Here is a 19,306-nt window from a genome sequence, read left to right as displayed (position 1 = left end):
GAGGAAAGCCCTGAGTAAACTGACCTCTCTAATTGCTTTATATCTGTCTTCTTGACTAAACAAGAAGCCTTATGAAATCAAGGACCAGCCAGTCCTTTTGGTTCTCCCCAGCACACCTGGTACCTAAGCACAGTGCCCAGTAGGGCCACAGCAAATAAAAATTAAGTATCGAATAAATCTGTTGAATGCAGAAATGTATGAATGAGAGGTGTTCGTTGAGGAGAGCAAGGACTTCAAGCTTAGTGGCATCAAGCTCTGATAATAAGATGCATCCAATTCCACAACAAGGGTGACTAGTCATTGGGACCAGAAATCATACAAGTGTGTTGGCTGAGTCTTCCTGTTCAGTGCTTGAACAAGCAGGAAATGTTCCATTTTCTTGTCTGATTAAATTTTTATTTAATGAACACATTCTTTTTTCTATTTGAGACTTTTAATTGAGTTACACTCAAACCAATCACATCCTCCTTAGCAACCAGGGGCATCTCATCCTCTTGATACTACAAAGCCTGCCTCCTCCACCCCTGGTAGTTCACTGTCTTCCTGAGTGTAACCCCCATGTGGTCCTGTGTGATGCAGGGTGCTCCTCCCCAAGGCTGAGTCTATGTGACTAATAAACTTCTATGGATCTCATCTGTCCAGCATCGGGTGTCAGGTATTTGGCCATCCCCTGAACTGTAGGGGGTGGCCAAATGGGTGAGTAGGAGGTAATCAAAACAAGTTGTTTAATTTTTAGAGGGTATGTTATTAATAGCTACATACAGGTATCAAAGACCCAATAGAGTGGTTTGAACAAACCAGAGTTTATTTTCCTCAATGGTAAGGCAGCTCTATTCCTCAAAGTCATCAGAGGCCCAGGCTCTTCTGTATCATAGCTACCTGACTTCTAGGGCATGGCCCTCATCAGAATGGTTCTTTTTTTTTTCAGGATATTCTGAGGGTACAAACATTTTGGTTACATTTTATGTCTTTGCCTCGCCCAAGCGAGGATTGGAGACATGCCCTTCCCCTCTACAATGCTCATCGCGTCCATCAGTTGTGAGTTTACCCCCCTAACCCCCCAATCCCTGGAGAATATTACTACCTTGTGAGCACCATAGTGCTGATCAGTCAGTGCCAACTTGATGGCGAGTACATGTGGAGCCCATTCTTCCGATCTTGTGATACCTCACTTCAGATAATTATTCACTCAAGCTCTATCTAGGGAAATATAAGAGGTGCTAGATCACTGTCGTTTCTTATAATTGAGTAATGTTTCATCGCATACATATACCAAATTTTAATAATCCACTCATGAATTGACAGGCATTGGGTTGTTTCCACATCCTTACAATAGTGAATTGTGCTGCTATAAACATTCGGGTGCAGATGTCTTTATTATAGAATGTCTTTTGCTCTTTTGGGTAGATGCCTAATAGTACTATTGCTGGATCGAATGGTATTTCTATTTTTAGCTCTTTGAGGTATCTCCAAATTCTTTTCCACAGAGGTTGCACTAATTTGCAGTCCCACTGAATGGTTCTTATGGCGGAATCAGTGCATCTTACTTGTTGGGTGGACTCAAGTTTATTCCCATGAAAATAGCCGCAAATGCCCTCAACTCCATGATTTAAGACCAATTAGAAGAGTTCAAAAACTGGATGTTCCAACATATTTTAAGATCTTATACCCTTAAGCAATTGGGACACATAGCCCCTCAAATGGAGTCTAGCAGAGTAACAGTATAGGATAGCGGTTATGAACATAAGATCTAGGGATCAACAAATCTGGGTTCAAATTCCAATTTTGCCACTTGCTAGCTATGCAACCTTCAGCAACATACTTAACCATTCTAAGTTAGGTTCTACAAATGTGAAATGGAGTTAATAATACAAACTACTTCAGCGGGTTGTTGTAAGGATTCAGGGTTGTGATGGATGTGTGCACCTAACATAGAGGTGGACACAGAGTAGGGATTCAACGAATGGTAGATCTGGTACCTCCTTACCCCACTTGCCCAAAGAATTTGAAGGGGGTAGTAAATATTCAGGCTTCAGGGACATTTTGACCTCGTATATAACAGTGAGATATGTAAGTATAGACACATTGATAATGTAAAGCCTGTATGTGGCTACCTTATGTGGCCACCTTTAAGGAGATTATTGTGAGGATCAAATAAAATGAGTTAATACATGCTAAATGCTTACCATAATGCTTAGCACACAGTAAACATTATGTAAATGTGAGCTATTATAATTATTAATATTATGGTCATCATATCTATAAGAGTATTATTTATTTGTCCTTGTAAGACCCTGTGGGCATTTTTTACTTGCTGGTATTTAAATGTAAAATATCATAATGGGCATTGTCTCCTTCCCCTAAGAAAGCTTCCATGTGGGAGGCAATCAGAGTTTCCCTCCCCCATTTGTGGCACTTTAGTGAAGTTGGCAATTGCTAACATAGTAAAAAGGGACACATACCAACCACCACACAACTGTACAAGGGAACAAAGCCAAATATTTTGAGGGTTCCTGACTGTCCAGGATTTTTTTCCAAAGATTCTCTGTAGAATTTTCAGTATAAAAATAGGTGTGAACTGTGTGCTCTTTGGAAAGGAATGAGTTGGCCACTGTGGGGCTAAGATTGGTATTGTTCAGTGAACCAAATTCCTGTTCACTGATGTTGTTTTGGGTTGGGCTGACCTTATGAACTGGATTTCTTTTCAGATGGGTGTATTTTTCCTTATTGCAAATTTCCTTCAATTCATCAGCAGAGATTCTAGCCACTTTGCTGGAAGCTTGTAACCCTGGTTTGGATAGCTTATATACTTGCTTTTCAATAAATGCTTTTTTTTTTTTTTTTATAGTTTCTGCTTGGCAGTGCCTGCTTTCCCTCTGGGACACCATCTTAGCCTTCTGTCACCACTCTGTAGTTTTGTCCCCTGTGAATCACTTCCTTTGGGTCACTTGAGTTTTTCTGCTGTAGAAGAATCTAATCTTCATTAACAACCAAGTAGAAAAAAACCTTCCTAGATTCCTGCTTTACCATTCATTCAGTGATTCCTGGGCATCATGACTTGGGTGCAGTCCACATATCCATTGCTATATTTATCCATATCATAGGGATTGCCATGGTCCCCAAAAGGGCATTGCATTTTTTTTTTTTTTTTTGGAGACAGAGTCTCACTCTGTTGCCCGGGCTAGAGTGCCTTGGCCTCGGCCTAGCTCAGAGCAACCTCAAACTCCTGGGCTCAAGCAACCCTCCTGCCTCAGCCTCCCCAGTAGCTGGGACTACAGAGCTCATGCGCCACCATGTCCGGCTAATTTTTTCTATATATTTTTAGTTGTCCAGACCATTTTTTTTTTCTATTTTTAGTAGAGACGGGGTCTCGCTCTTGCTCAGGCTGGTCTCGAACTCCTGAGCTCAAACAATCCATCCGCTTTGGCCTCCCAGAATGCTAGGACTACAGGCGTAAGCCACCACGCCCGGCCAGTATTGCATTTTCTGACACAACCCCCATCGTACTGTGGGTAATTTGTGGCAAGCCTACATCCTATTAATGGAGCTTTAAGAGCTCACTTTTCTCTGGATTTTCCTTTCCAAAAATGGCTATTTACACTATAACAAGATAAAATAAATTTGAAATAAGAAACATATAGCAAAGGGAAAGTAAAAGTATAGAGGTAAGATGCAAGTCACCAAGTCTTTACCATAGATGGTATAAGTTGGCTCGGAGATTCCTGGTAATCAACATAAAGAGAGAAACGTGTTACAAAATAAATAGTGTCTCTAAAGAACGAACACACCAGTTGCGTAAGTATAGTGCAACTCTTCTAGAACTAACGTGTCTCCTGTGAATCCTCCCAAAGAAGTCTAGTGAAGTGTCCTAGTAACTTTCTCAAAGCAAAGTGATGGATTTCATGGACCTTTCTTACAATACCAAAGCACAGTTAGAAGAAGCATTTCTGCCCACGGCTGTAAAATGTGACTAACCCCCCTCTGACACTATCAGGGGACAAAGGATGGATAAAATGACTTCCATGGAAATGCTGTGGGAGCCTTGGATAAAAAATAGAAATGAGAAAAGTACCTGGTGACAGCTATCTGACCTTTGAGGCACTATAAAATGTCAAACATCACTCATGAGCTAAGAATTTGATCAAATTTGTTATTTGGGGCTATGATGACCAAAGAACGAATTTGATTTTATTGAACTCAATGATCTGCGTTCTACAGCCACCCCCAACCCTGGTCCCTGGTCAGCCCTTGTCTCCCCAAAGAGGAAAGGGAAAGGAGGACAGAGTCTTGAGAAAGGCTGAGGGACTGCCCCAGGAAGGGATGTGAAAGAGGCTAGGTGGGGACACAGATGAGCACTCAAAAAGGACCTCACTTCAAAGGAGCCAGACGAACTTCTGTGGGTTCTTTGGCCCCACACTGTCTTTGTTACTTTTCAGCTTCTTTTTTTAATAGACTTTATTTTTCAGAGAAGTTCTAGGTTCACAACCAAATTGAGCAGAAGGTATAGAGATTTTCCATACATCCCCTTGTCCCCCCGCCCCACCACACACAATCTCCCCCACTATCAACATTGTGTACCAGAGTGGTACATTTGTTACAAGTATGAACCTACACTGACACATCATCATCCAAAATCCATAGTTTACCTTTAGGTTCACTCTTAGTGTTGTATATTCTATGGGTTTTGACAATTGTATAATGACATGTATCCACCATTAAAGTATCATACAGAGTAGTTTCATTACCCTAAAAATCCTCTGTGTTCTGCTTAGCTAACCCTCACTCTAACCCAACCTTTGTGTTTTTTAGCTTTTAATGACATTCAGTTGAGCCAGTTGTGCGTGCTGGGACACTGCCTAGCAAACATGGCAGTGTTGGACATAAGATTTGCTTTATTCACTATCCCATTTCACATACTATCTCTTTCACTAAAACCTGACTTAGCTCCTTCCTGTGAGGGCCCATCAACTTAAATCTCATGATATAACCGAGGAGATGGACAAATTATTTCCATCTAGAGAAAAAAAAGTTAACCTTAGCTGAATAATTAAATTTACAGCAGTAAAACTCAGCTATTATAGCCATTATTTAACCTATATTAATTTGGAGTTATACAGTGTTTTCATTCTGAAGCTCAAAGAAATCATCATGTAATTGGCACATGAATTTTCATAATTGTCCTATGAAATATACAAAGGGGGATTCAAATAAATCCAAGAAAACAGGGCCCTTGTGTTTCTACACATTAGGAGAGAATGGAGAAGGGAAGTGGGTGATGAGAATGAAAGCTCAAAAATGTTGACAAATATTAATGAAGAAAAATTTTAAAACCCCTAAAAAAGAAGGATAATAATAGCTTTCTCTGAATCACCATTTAATCTGCACAGAATACCATCACCAACCGGAATCTATACTTAGCCCCCCCCAAAAAAAGGGAAAGAGCATTTTTTTTCTAATTTCCCTTTTGTAAATTACTAATTTAGTCTCCAGCATGGTAATTTGGCATCATTTAGAGTTGAAACCAATGCTTCCATGTACACTAAAGTTCACTAGTAAATTTAAATTAAAAATAAACTTTTTCAAGCATGTTTTCCCAAATTTAGAAATTTAAAACAAATTTTTAAGACTTTCAAAACTATATGTTACTAAAAATAACAACGACCTCTGATATTTGTCTGAGGAATCCTCTGGAGAAAAAAGGATTTCATCCATTGGAGATAAATGGGGCCAACTCATCTGCAGTCTTTGGTTTAATTAGCTAAACTCTTCCAGATGGAGAACACTCAAAGCAAAGGAATATTTCTAAGCCCCCTGGAATTGTTAATAAGCACAACAATATGTTACATGCAAAAGAAAGTATGTGTCCTTTATCTTTGAGGAAATGTTTGGTAGCATTATGATTTTCAGTTTGACTATTGAAAAAGAAGTGTTCTCATTTCACCCAACATTCAACAAACAAATATCGAGTGCTTGCTTTTCCCCAGTGCTAAGCACCGGGGTAAAAATAAGACAGGACCCCTGTCCTTATGGAATCTCACAATTTCACTAGAGGCTGCATTCCCAGTGCCTGGCACATAGTAGCAGCTGGATAACTATATGTCAAATACATAAGTGAATGGTATAGACACTTAAATAAGGAACTACATTCATATATTCATAGAGGTCTAAACAAATTACTGTGGTCAGAGAGGGGGACAGTAGCCTCAAACTATCAGAGAAGGCTTCACAAAGAAGTTTGTCAGGTAGGCATGGGAAAGACTTCTAGATACAGGAAAATAGCACTTGTAAAGCCAAGGAGAGAAGAAACAATAACATGCATTTAGGCAAGAGCTAGTAATTTGGTGTGGCTGGGGATTATGTGTATATGGAATGTGCCAGGAAGGTAGTGAGACCACAAAGATGGGTTGGGGCTCATTCGAGGATGACCCTGAAAGCCTGCTAAGTTTAGACTTGATCCTTCAGTTGTCTTGGTGTTTTAGAAAGATAACATGAGACGCAGTATTAGAGGACACATAGGAGAGAGGGAAGTAAAGGATAACAAAGGTTAAGTGCCTGATTTGTGCCTAGCACTAGGATAGATCCTCTATGTATTTATATTAAATCTCATTTAATCCTTGCAATACTCCCAGTGGGTACATAATATTGTCCTCATCTTCAGAGGCGAAAATGCAGAGAAGTTATATAATTTTCCCCAGATCACATGGTTAATAAAAGATGGAACTAGGATTCAGAACCAGGGTTCTAAAATTCTCATTGGAGAATAAAAACACCACTGGGGCCAGGCGCATGCAGATACAGCTCACGCCTGTAATACTAGCGCTCTGGGAGGCTGAGGCCGGAGGACTGCTTCAGCTCAGGAGGTCAAGACCAGCCTTAGCAAGAGCAAGCTCCCATCTCTACCAAAAATAGAAAAATCAGCCAGGCGTAGTGGCTCACGCCTGTAGTCCCCACTACTTGGGAGGCTGAGACAAAAGGATTGCTTAAGCCCGGGAGTTTGAGGTTGCAGTGAGCTACGATGATACCACTGTAGTCTACTTGGGGAGACAGAGCGAGACTCTGTCTCAAAACAAACAAACAAACAACAACAACAAAAAAGCAAACAAAAAAACACACCAATGGACTCATACAAATTAGTATTAGGAAAAATACACAGTGGAAGGCTGGAGAAAGATAGTGAATATTGAGAAAGACACACATGCAAGACACAAGGAAAGAAAAGCATGACTATACAAAAGGATATTTACAGTAAGGGAGATACAACACAGGAAGTGGAAAGATAATCATAGAAAAACCGCAACATGTGTTTTTAAAATGCAGAGCCCCAGGGAAGAGAAAGCAAATGATACAATAATGCCATTCACTCTGGCATCCTGTGCATTTGGTTTTGCTCTGTACTCTTTTTTTCCTTTTTAACTTTAAACAATTTACTATGAGAGTAACAAAGACACAGCTCATGATCTTGAGACGCTAATGCTCTAAATCAGAAACAGATGGTGCCTGGTGTACCCTGTTTCCTAGAAACTGCAGAATTTTGAGGACAACACCCTCTCTGCACTGCACCACTGATTTCAGTTCCTTCACAGATACCAATACACGGCTAAATAATTTGGTTGCTGGGCATTGTATTGGAACATGTGTTTTCCTTGCTCAAGAATCTTTTTGAAGGTTAAAATTTTTCTCCATTTTTGTTGCATTTTTTCTAATTTCAAAAGTAATTCCTTTTCATTGTTAAAATTTTTTATAACACTGAACAAGGAAGAAAATAAAAATCTCCTGTAATCCTTCCTTCCAGCAATACCAATGACCACTGTTAACATGTTGACAAAATTCTCCTAGTTCTTTTTCTACACACACCTATGCTTGTATGTGCTCGCATGCACATACACTTTATAGAAAATTGGATGTACAGAAATTGCTTTCTAATGTTTTGTTCACTGAACAATATATCATTTACATTTTTCCATATCACCAAATATTTATGATGACTGCTAGTATTCCATCATATTATATAAGTTAATTTATTAAACTCACCTCCTTTTTATTCAACAAATTCTATTAATTAACACCTACTGTGTGTCAAACTGTGCTTGGCACTAGGTGCACAGTAGTCAGTGAAACAGGCAAAGTTCCTGCCCTCGTGGAGTTTACACTCCTATTATTGACCTCCAGCTTGTTTGAGAACTTTTCTTATTAAAAATATAGCACAGGTGGGCGTGGTGGCTCACACCTGTAATCCTAGCACTCTGGGAAGACGAGGTGGGAGGATCGCTTGAGGCCAGCCTGAGCAAGAGCAAGACCCTGTCTCTACAAAAATTACAAAAAAAAAAAAAAAAAATTAGCTGGGTGAGCTAGCATGTGCCTGTAATCCCAGCTACTCGGGAGGCTGAGGTAGGATCGTTTGAGCCCAGAAGTTTGAGGCTGCAGTTGAGTTATGATGAGGCCACTGCACTCTGTCCTGGGCAACAGAGTGAGACCCTGTCTCAAAAAAAAAAAAAAAAAAATAGAGTTTTATATACACTCACACACACATAGCAAAGTGATATCTGGCAAACACTACCTCCACTATGTAACAAGCTTAATATCATTGATGAAAAGTCACGTAGACAGCATGTACCCCTGATATGATGTGACAAGAATGGCACTTTACCTCTGTGGTCTTCCTCCCATAACCCCAGTCTAATCATGATTTTTTTTTTAATTAGACAAATCCAGAGAGACATTCTACAAAATACCTAACCAGTACTTCTTAAAACTGTCAAAGTCATCAAAAACAAGGAAAATCTGAGAAACTCCCACAGTCCTGAGGAACCTAAGGAGACATGACAACTAAATGTAACACAGTGTCCTAGATAGAATCCTGAAACAGAAAAAGGACATTTGGTAAAAAGTAAGGAAATAAGAAGAAAGTATGGGTTTTAGTTAGTCATATTATGTCAGTACTGGTTCAGCAGTTGTGACCAATGTATCATTCTAATATCAGCTGTTAACCACAGGGGAAATGGGGAGGGAGAGTAGATGGAGCTTAGAGGAACTCTCCACGGTATCTTTGAAACTTCTTTGTAAATTTAAAACTTTTCTAAAATTAAAAATTTATTTTGAAAAAAAAAAAAACAACCAAACACCATGATAGTCATTCTTGTATCTTGAAGCATATCTCTGACTGTTTCCTTAGGATAAAACCCCAAGGGTGAAATTGCTGAGTCAAACTGTAAACACATTTTTATCCACCAGAGATTATTCTTTTAAAGTGTTATAGATGTTTTGCTGACTTTTTAAAGATGTTTTCACCTATGTCTAGCATTTTCCTAGTTGTAGCGTGCTGAAGATAGAAGGAACCTAAGAGAGTATGAAGCCCAACTGCCTCATTTTACAGATGAGCAAACTGAGGCCCGGAGAACTAAAGTGACTTGCCCAAAGTCGAGCAGCTAGTTAACAGTGGGAAGTGGAACCCATATTCCTGTTGACTGTAATCTCTATTGAACTGCCCCGGGGTTTGGCCAAATGAAGTAAAATTTTCTGGCCTGTGGTAGAATCTGTGATCAACAACCAGACCTGCATCCTTCTATTTTCTGTAGGTAATTACAAGGGTTTGCTTCCTTTGTTTTGGACAAGGTTGCTGGGAGTTAAAAGGATTTTTAAATAAGTTTAAAGAATGGATTCAGACATCCTTAATAGAATTGCTTGACTAAATGCCTGGGCGAGTCATTTTTTCTTTTTTTGAGACAGGGTCTCCTTCTGTCGCCTGGGCTACAGTACAGTGGCATCATCACAGCTCACTGCAACCTCAAACTCATGGGCTCAAGAGATCCTCCTGCCTCAGCCTCCCAAGTAGCTGAGACTACAAGCATGCACTAGCATGCATGGCCAATTTTTTAAATTTTTGTAGAGATAGAGTCTCACTATGTTGCCTAGGCTGCCCTCAAACTCCTTTCCCCAAGTGATCCTCCAACCTTGGTCTCCCAAAGTGCTAGGATTACAGGTATGAGCCACCACACCTGGCCTCATTTTTTCTTTCTAAGCTATTGCTTTCCAATCAGAAAATTCAGAATTCCAACACCTATTTCTTAGTTTTTTGACAGGGACCTAGGAAAAATTAAGTAACTAGTGCAGAAGTAGCTATCTGCGGAAGCCTTAGACAGAAATATCATTTAAGGAAAAGGTATTTGAATGAGAACAAAGGACATATTTTCTATTAAGTGGTCTGTTTTATCCCAAGAAAGTTCATTTCCTTGCCCCTATGGTCTCCAGACAAGGAAAATCCCAGACTTGGCATTAGTAAGGAAGAAGAGGGCAATGGAAAGGAAGGGAGAGAATTGTTAGACTTCTTGGCTGGAATTCAGAAACAAATAGTTCCTGAGTCTGGCATTGTCCAGGCCAGCGTCAGGACTAGCCCAAGGAGGCAGATGAGGAACATTACTGTTACTGACTTGGCTCCACTCTTCGTTACTCAAGAGAAACTGGTGCGTAAGCAGGATCCTGGAGGATGCAAGAGAAATATAAACAATCACTGGGTGTGGACCTGTGGTTGCCTATAGAAGCTTTGCCAGGCCTGAGATTGCAGTTGTACATTTTGACTTACTTAATTTCCAGACATTCTTGCAGGATTTAGGTAATGACAAAGGTGAGTTATTAATAAAATGAGACTAAAGTCTGGGATTTGGAAAAGCATTGGCCTTTGACCTCAAACTGGAGCCTCTAATCAAAGTTCTAACCCTCTACTCAGGTCACTGAGAATCCTTGCTCTGAGAAATGGAAGTGACTTATTTTATTTGCCTATAAACATCTTTCAGCACCTGCACCAAATTGAAACTTGGCAGGCAAAATGAGGAAGGAGTAATACTTCTAAAAACTCTTCCTATTTTTATGATTTGAAACTCTTTACTCTGTGAAGGGGCAGAACAGGAGAAATGTTAACTCTCAAGAGCAGATGAAAGGAAAGAAACAGATTGCAAAAATCTCTCAATTGATATTTACTGTCATCATTATGTTGCAAAGGAAGACATAAAGGTGTGGGCAGGTTGATTGGCACTGCCCATGATTGTGCAGCAACAAAGGAAGTGACGGCCCCAAGGTTTTAAGACAGGACAAAATGAGAAGGGAGATTTTGAAGCAGGTGCAACCCCAAGAGAGTCTTGATATAAATGAGAATCTATACTCCAAAATCTGAATCTCTAGCTTCTCAATTGTACTGTGTGCTTTTACATGAGAAAGCAGTCCTGGGCTCTACACATGCAAATAAAACCTTTTTACTGAATTGGATTTTTTTTTTTTTTTTAGAGACAGGGTCTTGATATATTGTCCAGGCTTGAGTGATGTGGCTATTCACAGGCACCATAATTGCACACTACAGCCTCAAGCCCCTGGGCTCAAACGATCCTCCTGCCTCAGCCTTCCAAGTAGCTGGAACTACAGGTGTGTGCCATCATGCCCAGCTGGATTGGCTTTGATCTTGGTCTTTAAGGTTAATAGTTATTACATTTTACTGGGATGACTTAACTGCCCCTATTGAGGCTATTCATACATCTGGTTCCTTGTTGATACCTCCAATTCCACCATTAGAGCTTCATTCCTTTGAATTAGATGGTAAATAGATTACATATATCATGTGCCAATTCGAGTTAACTGATAGCAGCTATCTGAATCACAGTGTTGAAAATTATATTGAGACTCAGTAGGAAAGGACTCCCTCAACTGATTAGCAAGATGAGCCAAAGAGGGAAGAGTGGCAACACTCCATCTGTTAAGGCAGTGTATGTTGCCCATACCCTAACCTCTGGGATAGGAAATTATTGAGCTTTTATGTGTCATTGGCATCTCAGTGTGAATTACCGTAATGTCAGATCATGTCCAATTATACCAGAGCTAGTTTAGATAGGAACAGAACTTATATTTTTTTGGTTTTGTTTGTTTGTTTGTTTGTTTTTTCAGCTTTGTGTCCTCACATGGTAAGCACTTATATTTTTTGAAGCAAAACTCAGGACATATGGTTCAAGCAAGGATTCTTTCCTGATTTTGTGAATTAAATTGTGTGCAAGCTCTTACAAAGATATAAAAGTAATATTTAATTAATTATGTAATGAATCACAACATATTGAAATTTATGGAAAACATTACATGAGAGGTGAAAACAATCCTAGGGTATATGGGCCCCAAGGATAAGCTCAAAGCACAAAAGGGTCAGGTCTAGGTGGGAACTCTGGGCTTTCAGGGGCCACTGGAAGGCCCTGGTGTCTGAAGTCATGATGGTTTCCTAAGTGGGTAGAAAGAATACCGAAAAGGGAAGTGAGAACTCACGGACATACTTCACTTATTCCACAATTTTGCTTTTAAATGCAAAATTTCTTCTGCAGGGCTCTGCTCTGGGGGTTTCCTGGGGAGAATTTCAAAATTCTAGACACCCTGTCAGGGCAATTAAGTACCTACACTGTCATCCAGGATTCTCTATGAGTTACCAACCTTACAGTGAAATTTACTCTCTTTAAGGAAGGTTCTCCCAGGCCCACACATGGTAAAGCCCTCTACACTGAGGTTCGATCAAATTTTCAAAAAATCTTTTAACTATTTACAAAGGTTTGATCTAAGTTAAAATAAAATTCTTATACTAAATATCCAATAAGAATTTTCTTAGTACTTTAAGCACTGAGTTGTAAGGAAAGACATTAAGTAAATCCGAACCCTTCAGCAAGAAAGGAAATGCTCTCTACAGTATGACCCCAGCCTTCTCAGCCCCTCCTCACCCCATTCGCCCTGTGCCCTCAAGCCTTTTTGCCTGGAATTCTCTTTCTCCATTTTGGACGTATCTCTTTTATAATATCTACCATATTTTACTGTTATCTCTATTTCTCCTTTGTCTCTCCATTAAACTGGGAGAATCTCAAAAGCAGGGAATGTGAAATTTTTATTCTGTCAACAAATACTTTGTAAACACCCAGTAAGTGCTAGCCACCATACTAGACACCAGATGATATAACAGAGGACAACGTAGACAAGGGCCCTAACTGCATAGAGCTCCTATACTGAGGGATTTTTTTTTTTTTTGAGACAGAGTCTCATTCTGTCACCAGGGTTAGAATGCAGTGGTGTCATCATAGCTCACTGCAACCTCAAACTCCTGAGCTCAAGCGATCCTCCTGCCTCAGCCTCCCACGTAACTGGGACTAGAAGCTCACACCACCACGCCCAACCAATTTTTCTATTTTTAGTAGAGATGGGGTCTCACTCTTGCTCAGGATGGTCTCAAACTCCTGGCCTCAAGCAATCCTCCTGCCTTGGCCTCCCAAAGTGTTAGCATTACAGGTGCAAGCCACCTCACACCCACCCCTCAGGGATTTTTATAACCCCAACGCCTAGCACATGGTAGGTGTGCAATTAAGACTAAAAGAATAAATAAGAGACAAATGGGGATCCTGCCAAGAATTTGAAATTTAGTTGCTATGATTAATACAGCAACATACAGATAAATGGCAATATATAAAACCTAAAGAAATAGAAAAGCTTAAGTCTTTGGCATTGTTGTATCCCAAGTCATTGCTGCTAGCACTAACGGCAATTATTGAAAGTCACTGTCTAAATGGAGAATGTTGTCCAACATGTTTGGGTCCCTAGAACCCAAAAGAAAGTAGATTATATAAAAAGGGTTCACTGTGAAATAATACTAATTTCAATTAAGGAAATTATCACCTAAAAATTAATTAAGCTCCATAAAAATGTAAGGTATTACTACTGACTTATTAGGATATTCTTTGAATTCGCCATGTCTAAAACATGGATATGAAGGAAAAAGAAGGCTCTGTAGTCAGGAAAACACTGTGTTCTAATAGATATTTTTAACATATGGAGAAAATAACAGTAAAGCCTGGTTTCCCAAAATATATTCCCATAGAACAATGGTCCAATGAGTTACTCCTTGAAAAGAGTATTCTGTACGTCAAAGAGTCTAGAAAACACATTATGCATGTGGTCTTCTTACAGCTTCACAAAGCGTACTATCATAATAATGTCTCTGGAAAGTTCTTCAGGAAAGATATATGTTTAACTTTATTTATCATCATTTCCCATACTTAAACCAGCAAATTCTTCTTTCAAGGGGTAGCTAGTAAGTTAGGAAATCTGCTTTGAAGTTCAATTTACAACGTTGTTCGTTTATAATTACCTATTAGTGATGATCTGGCAAACCAAGACATTCTCAGAATATAGTTTTCAAGGATAAAAGTATTTTTCTTGTGAAAATATCTGTAAATAAAACTTGCTGCACAAACGATCATCTTGGGAACATTCTGCATATGGTTTCTAAATGAAGTCACTACCTAACCACTAGGTGGCGATATGATTCAATTTATGTTACAACCATACCACAGAATAGTAATAGTTCAAGAGGTATTTAAATTTTCTAGAAATGCATATATGCATTTATTCATTCACTTAGTTATTCCTCAGACATTTGCTAGGTACCTTTAAATTCCCAGAACTCTTATGGATTTTAGAGATAAGAAGAATGAGACAGTGATCCAAACCTAAAGGAGCTCGCTGTCAAAAAACTGTAATTCCGGGTTGGGCTGTGGCTCATGCCTGTAATCCTAGTACTCTGGGAGACTGAGGCGGGAGGATCACTTGAGCTCAGGAATTCAAGACCAGCCTGAGCAAGAGTGAGACTTCACCTCTACCAAAAGAAAAAAGAGAAAAAAAGAAAAGAAAAATTAGCCGGGAGCGGTGTCCCACGCCTGTAGTCCCAGCTACTCAGGAGGCTAAGGCAGGAGGATCGCTAGAGCCCAGGAGTTTGAGGTTGCTGTGAGTTAGGCTGATGCCATGGCACTCTAGTCTGGGCAACAGAGCGAAACTCTGTCACAAAAAAAGAAAAAAAATCTGTAATTCCTAGATTCCTAGGAAACTGAAAGATGCCTCTGAGAAAAAAAAATGAATAAACATGATTACATTAAATAGGCACATTGATTGCATGACACATTGTTAGTTTACAAACATGAAAAAGTTTTAAAGTATACATTAAAGAATTGAGGAAATACTGTGTATAGAAAGCATTGTGCTATACAAGCATCTAAGAAATGATCATAGTATGAGATAACTGGCCCAAAGGTTGTGTGCACCCAGAAGTCAATTTTGACTCAGGGAGGTCATGCTTAGTCCTTGGTCCTGGGAAGTTTCTATCCCCACAAGATGGGTTCAGTTCAGAGCCTGGAATGTAAGGTGGTATGAAGGTGAAGATTGTTTCTGGCTGTTAGGCCACCGACCCTGGAGCTTTAGTGCCAGAAGAGAGCTTGAAGATCATCCTATTCTAAGAAACTGAGACACAGAGATGTTGAGTGGCTTGCCAAGTGACAAGGGTCTAGCTGAGACAGGGCTAGAACTTAAATCCAAGCCTTCTAATGCCCAGCTGATGTTCTTTCCAATATTTCATCATCAATTTTGGAATTTAGAATAGATCTTCCCTAAGCTCCTTCCTTTTCCAAATTCTCTTTCCCTGCTGGTTCCCTGCTGGCTGCTCATCCTTAGGCAAGGTGTGTGTGTGATGTCAGATTCCCCAGAAAACAGACTTGAGGAAAGAGTCTTACATGCACAAGGTTTATTGGGGAGCACCTCTAAGGAACTGAGAGGCATAACTGAGAGAAGTTGAACTGCAATGCAGTAGCAACAGAGGCCTTGGCCAATCCTACAGAGTGCTCCGGAGTTCAGACGGTCCTTCAGAGTTGTTCTAGATCAAGGCAAGGGGGCTGGACCTTTATACTTCCATGCTGACCCATCATTGGATGCAGGGGGCATAACCACAGGCAGCTCCTCTCAGCTAAGGGCAGAAGTCAAGGTGTCAGCAGGGCCCTAGGGGAGAATCCATTTCTCTGCCTTTTCCAGCTTCCAGAGGCTAATCACGCTCCTTGGCTCACTGCCCCTTTTCTTCATCTTAAATGCCAGCAATGTCACATACCTCTGACCTTTCTTCTGTCCTCACATCTCTTTTTCTGATCTTAGCAGAGAAGCAGTCTCTGCTTTCAAGGACTGTGTGATTAGTCTGGGCTCACCTGTATAATCCAGAATAATTTACCCATTTCTAGATCCTTAATTTTAATCACATGTGCAAAGTCTTTTTAGCCATGTGTGGTCACAGGTTCCAAGGATTAGGACACAGACAGGTTCATGGAGGGCTATTCTATCACAATCTGGATTAAACATTTTTGGCATTAATATTTTATATGTTCACAGCAACATTATTATTATGTAATATTAACATTTATAATATAATTATATTATTTTATTATTATAGCCAAAAAGTGGAAACAAACCAAATGTTCAAGAACTGATGAACGTATAAATAATATATGGAATATCCATTCAACAGAACATTGTTCAGTCATAAAAAGGAATAAAGTACCGATTGACGCTGCAACATGGGTAAACCTTGAAAACATTATGCTAAGTTAAAGAAGCCAGACACAAATGACCACATATGTATGATTCCATTTATATGAAATGTCCAGAATAAGCAACTCTACAGAAACATAAAGTAGGTAAGTAGGTAGTTTCCAAGGGCTGAGTAGGGGAAATGGGGAGTGATTGCTAATGGGTACGGAGTTTCTCTGGGTGGGGGGGGTGATACAAATGTTCTAAAATTTGATTGTGATGATGGTTGCAAACCTATGTGAACAAACTTAAACCACTGAATTGTACACTTTAGAGGGGTGAACTTTAGGGTATGTGAATTATAACTTAAAGCTGTTTAAAAATGGCTTACAGGTGATGCTGCATCCTATATTTTTTTTTTTTTTTGAGACAGAGTCTCACTCTGTAGCCCTGGCTAGAGTGAGTGCTGTGGCGTCAGCCTAGCTCACAGCAACGTCAAACTCCTGGGTTCAAGCAATCCTACTGCCTCAGCCTCCTGAGTAGCTGGGACTGCAGGCATGTGCCACTGTGCCTGGCTAATTTTTTCTATATATTTTTAGTTGTCCAGATAATTTCTTTCTATTTTTTTTAGTAGAGGTTGGTGGGGGGGGTCTTGCTCTTGCTCAGGCTGGTCTCGAACTCCTGAGCTCAAACAATCCGCCCGCCTCGGCCTCCCAGAGTGCTAGGATTACAGGCGTGAGCCAGCACACCCGGTCTGCATCCTATATTTTGTATCACACCAGGAACCACTTTATGCCTGGTTGTCCCTATTCACGAGTAATGCTAAGATTGAGCTGTGGGTTAGAGTGGTGACAACTGATAAAAACTGTATTGTTAACAAGTCCTTCAGAAAAGCTATCTACCTGACAGGATATAAGTAGAATGTAAGGATAAAAGTAGAATGTATGTAAATATTTAGTAAATCATAAACATCGTGGGGAGAATAATGGCTCTCCCAAAGATGTCCATGTCCTACTCCCTGGAGCCTGTGAATATGTTACCTTACAAGTCAGAGTTCATAGCAACTTTGTTATTAAGTTTGTGCACCTAGACATGGGGAAATTACTCTGGATTATTCAGGTGGGCCTGACCTAATCACATTAATCCTTAAAAGCAGGGAACCTTTCCAGCTGAGGTCGGGGAGAGATGTAATATTGCTGGCTTTGAAAATGGAGGAAGGGGGCCAAGGAATATGGTGCCTCTGCAAGCTGGAAATGAGAAGAAAAGACATTCTCCGTTAGAGTCTCCAGAAATAGCACAGCCCTGCTGACACCTTAATTTTAACCCAGTGAGACCCACATTGGACTTCTGACCTACACAAACGTAAAATAAGAAATTTTGTTTAAGTCACTAAATCTGAGGCAATTTATTACAGCAGCGATAGAAAACTCATATAATAAAGCACACAGAATTCTAATAAAAACATGACTAACATATCCAAGTGAAGTAGTTCAATACAGTAAAACTCAAATTACCCCAACCCATGGTGGAAGTACAGTAACATTAAAAACATGAACAAATTCCACTAACTTCTGCCCCCACCCACTCAGGCAGCTTCAATCTCCGCCAAAGAGTCCCTCAAGCATTTCTGGGAGTACGTAGGGGGTGTCTGTGTTCATGAAATAACCTTCTCATGAAGCAATCCATTTCCAAGCAATCTGGGTAACTCTACCAGGTAAGAATTGCTGTGCCACGCTCCAGTCTTTTTAGGAAACCGCCCCTGCTCTATTGGACACGAGTCCTTGCCAGGTACTTACCCCATCCCTTTGGCCACCACAGACTTCTAGAAGGCATCTCCTCCAATGTGCTGGAGCCTTTAAATGGGCAAAACTGTCCTGGGGTCATTTGCACAAGGGGAATAGTGGCTGTCTCCTCAATGTTTTATAGAATTTGTAATGAACTTGGTCGCTTTTTCCTTTTAGTCTTCCACTCAGCTCTCCAAAGGCCTCAGATGCAAATCCAGTGGCAGCTGGGGAGAGCAACAAATCATATTGTACTCAAAATGATCCCTCCACTGCAACTAGGTCCCATAGCATCGAATTGCTACAGGGTTCGCTCTCCCCTAAAGCAAAATTGTTTCCCAAGACTCTTTTCAGTCCCCTTGAAAATAGGTTTCCAGCATGCGAATCTCACCAGTTTGACAGACGTGCCCAGATATGACTAAATCCCACTTGCACTCGTCAGGCTCCCACAATATGAAGAAGGCAGTGTACAATTGGGACAAATACGTGTTTCTCACTCAAGGACCTTCAGGCCTGCAAAGAAGGGAGATAAAGTTGAATAGGGAGAAAGGCCTTGAAAGTCAGGGCAACAGAGAACCTCTGAAAGTTTTTAAGGAGAAACACCACAGTATAATTGGTGTTTAGGAACATTTACCTTATAGCACATTTGTAAAATGGAGAGGCAGGGAGAGCAAGAGTAGAGTAAGATCAATTAGGGAGTTGTTTCAGTGATTTAAGAACGAAACGTTGAAGGCTGTACAAAGAAAAGTGTGAAGGGAAAAAAATGTTCCTGGTATATATTGCTGCCTAACAAACTACCCAAAATTTTAGTGGCTTAAAATAGCAATAATGGCCTGGTGCAGTGGCTCATGATTGTAATCCCAGCACTCTGGGAGGCCAAGGCGAAAGGATCACTTGACGTCAAGAGTTCAAGACCAGCCTGGGCAACATAGTGAGACCCCATCTCTACAAAAAATAAGAAAAACTAGTTGGGGACAGTGGTGCACACCTGTAGTCCCAGCTACTCAGGAGGATGAAGCAGGAGGATCTCCTGAGTCCAGGAGTTTGAGGCCAGCCTGGGCAACATAGTGAAACCCCATATTAAATAAAATTTTTTTTTAAGATGGAGTCTCACTCTGTTACATGGGCTAGAGTGCTGTGGCATCACCTTAGCTCACAGCAACCTCAAACTCCTGAGC

General features: G+C 40.3%; 1 pseudogene; it reads right to left on the bottom strand.

Moving 5' to 3' along the window:
- LOC105811029 overlaps positions 1 to 19,306 on the bottom strand; it is a 37,304-nt pseudogene that overhangs the window by 17,152 nt on the left and 846 nt on the right.

The sequence above is a fragment of the Propithecus coquereli genome, unplaced genomic scaffold, assembly GCF_000956105.1.
Source record: "Propithecus coquereli isolate 6110/MARCELLA unplaced genomic scaffold, Pcoq_1.0 Scaffold227, whole genome shotgun sequence".
In the NCBI taxonomy this organism is placed as follows: Eukaryota; Metazoa; Chordata; class Mammalia; order Primates; family Indriidae; genus Propithecus; species Propithecus coquereli.
This window is presented reverse-complemented; position numbering and strand designations above follow the sequence as displayed.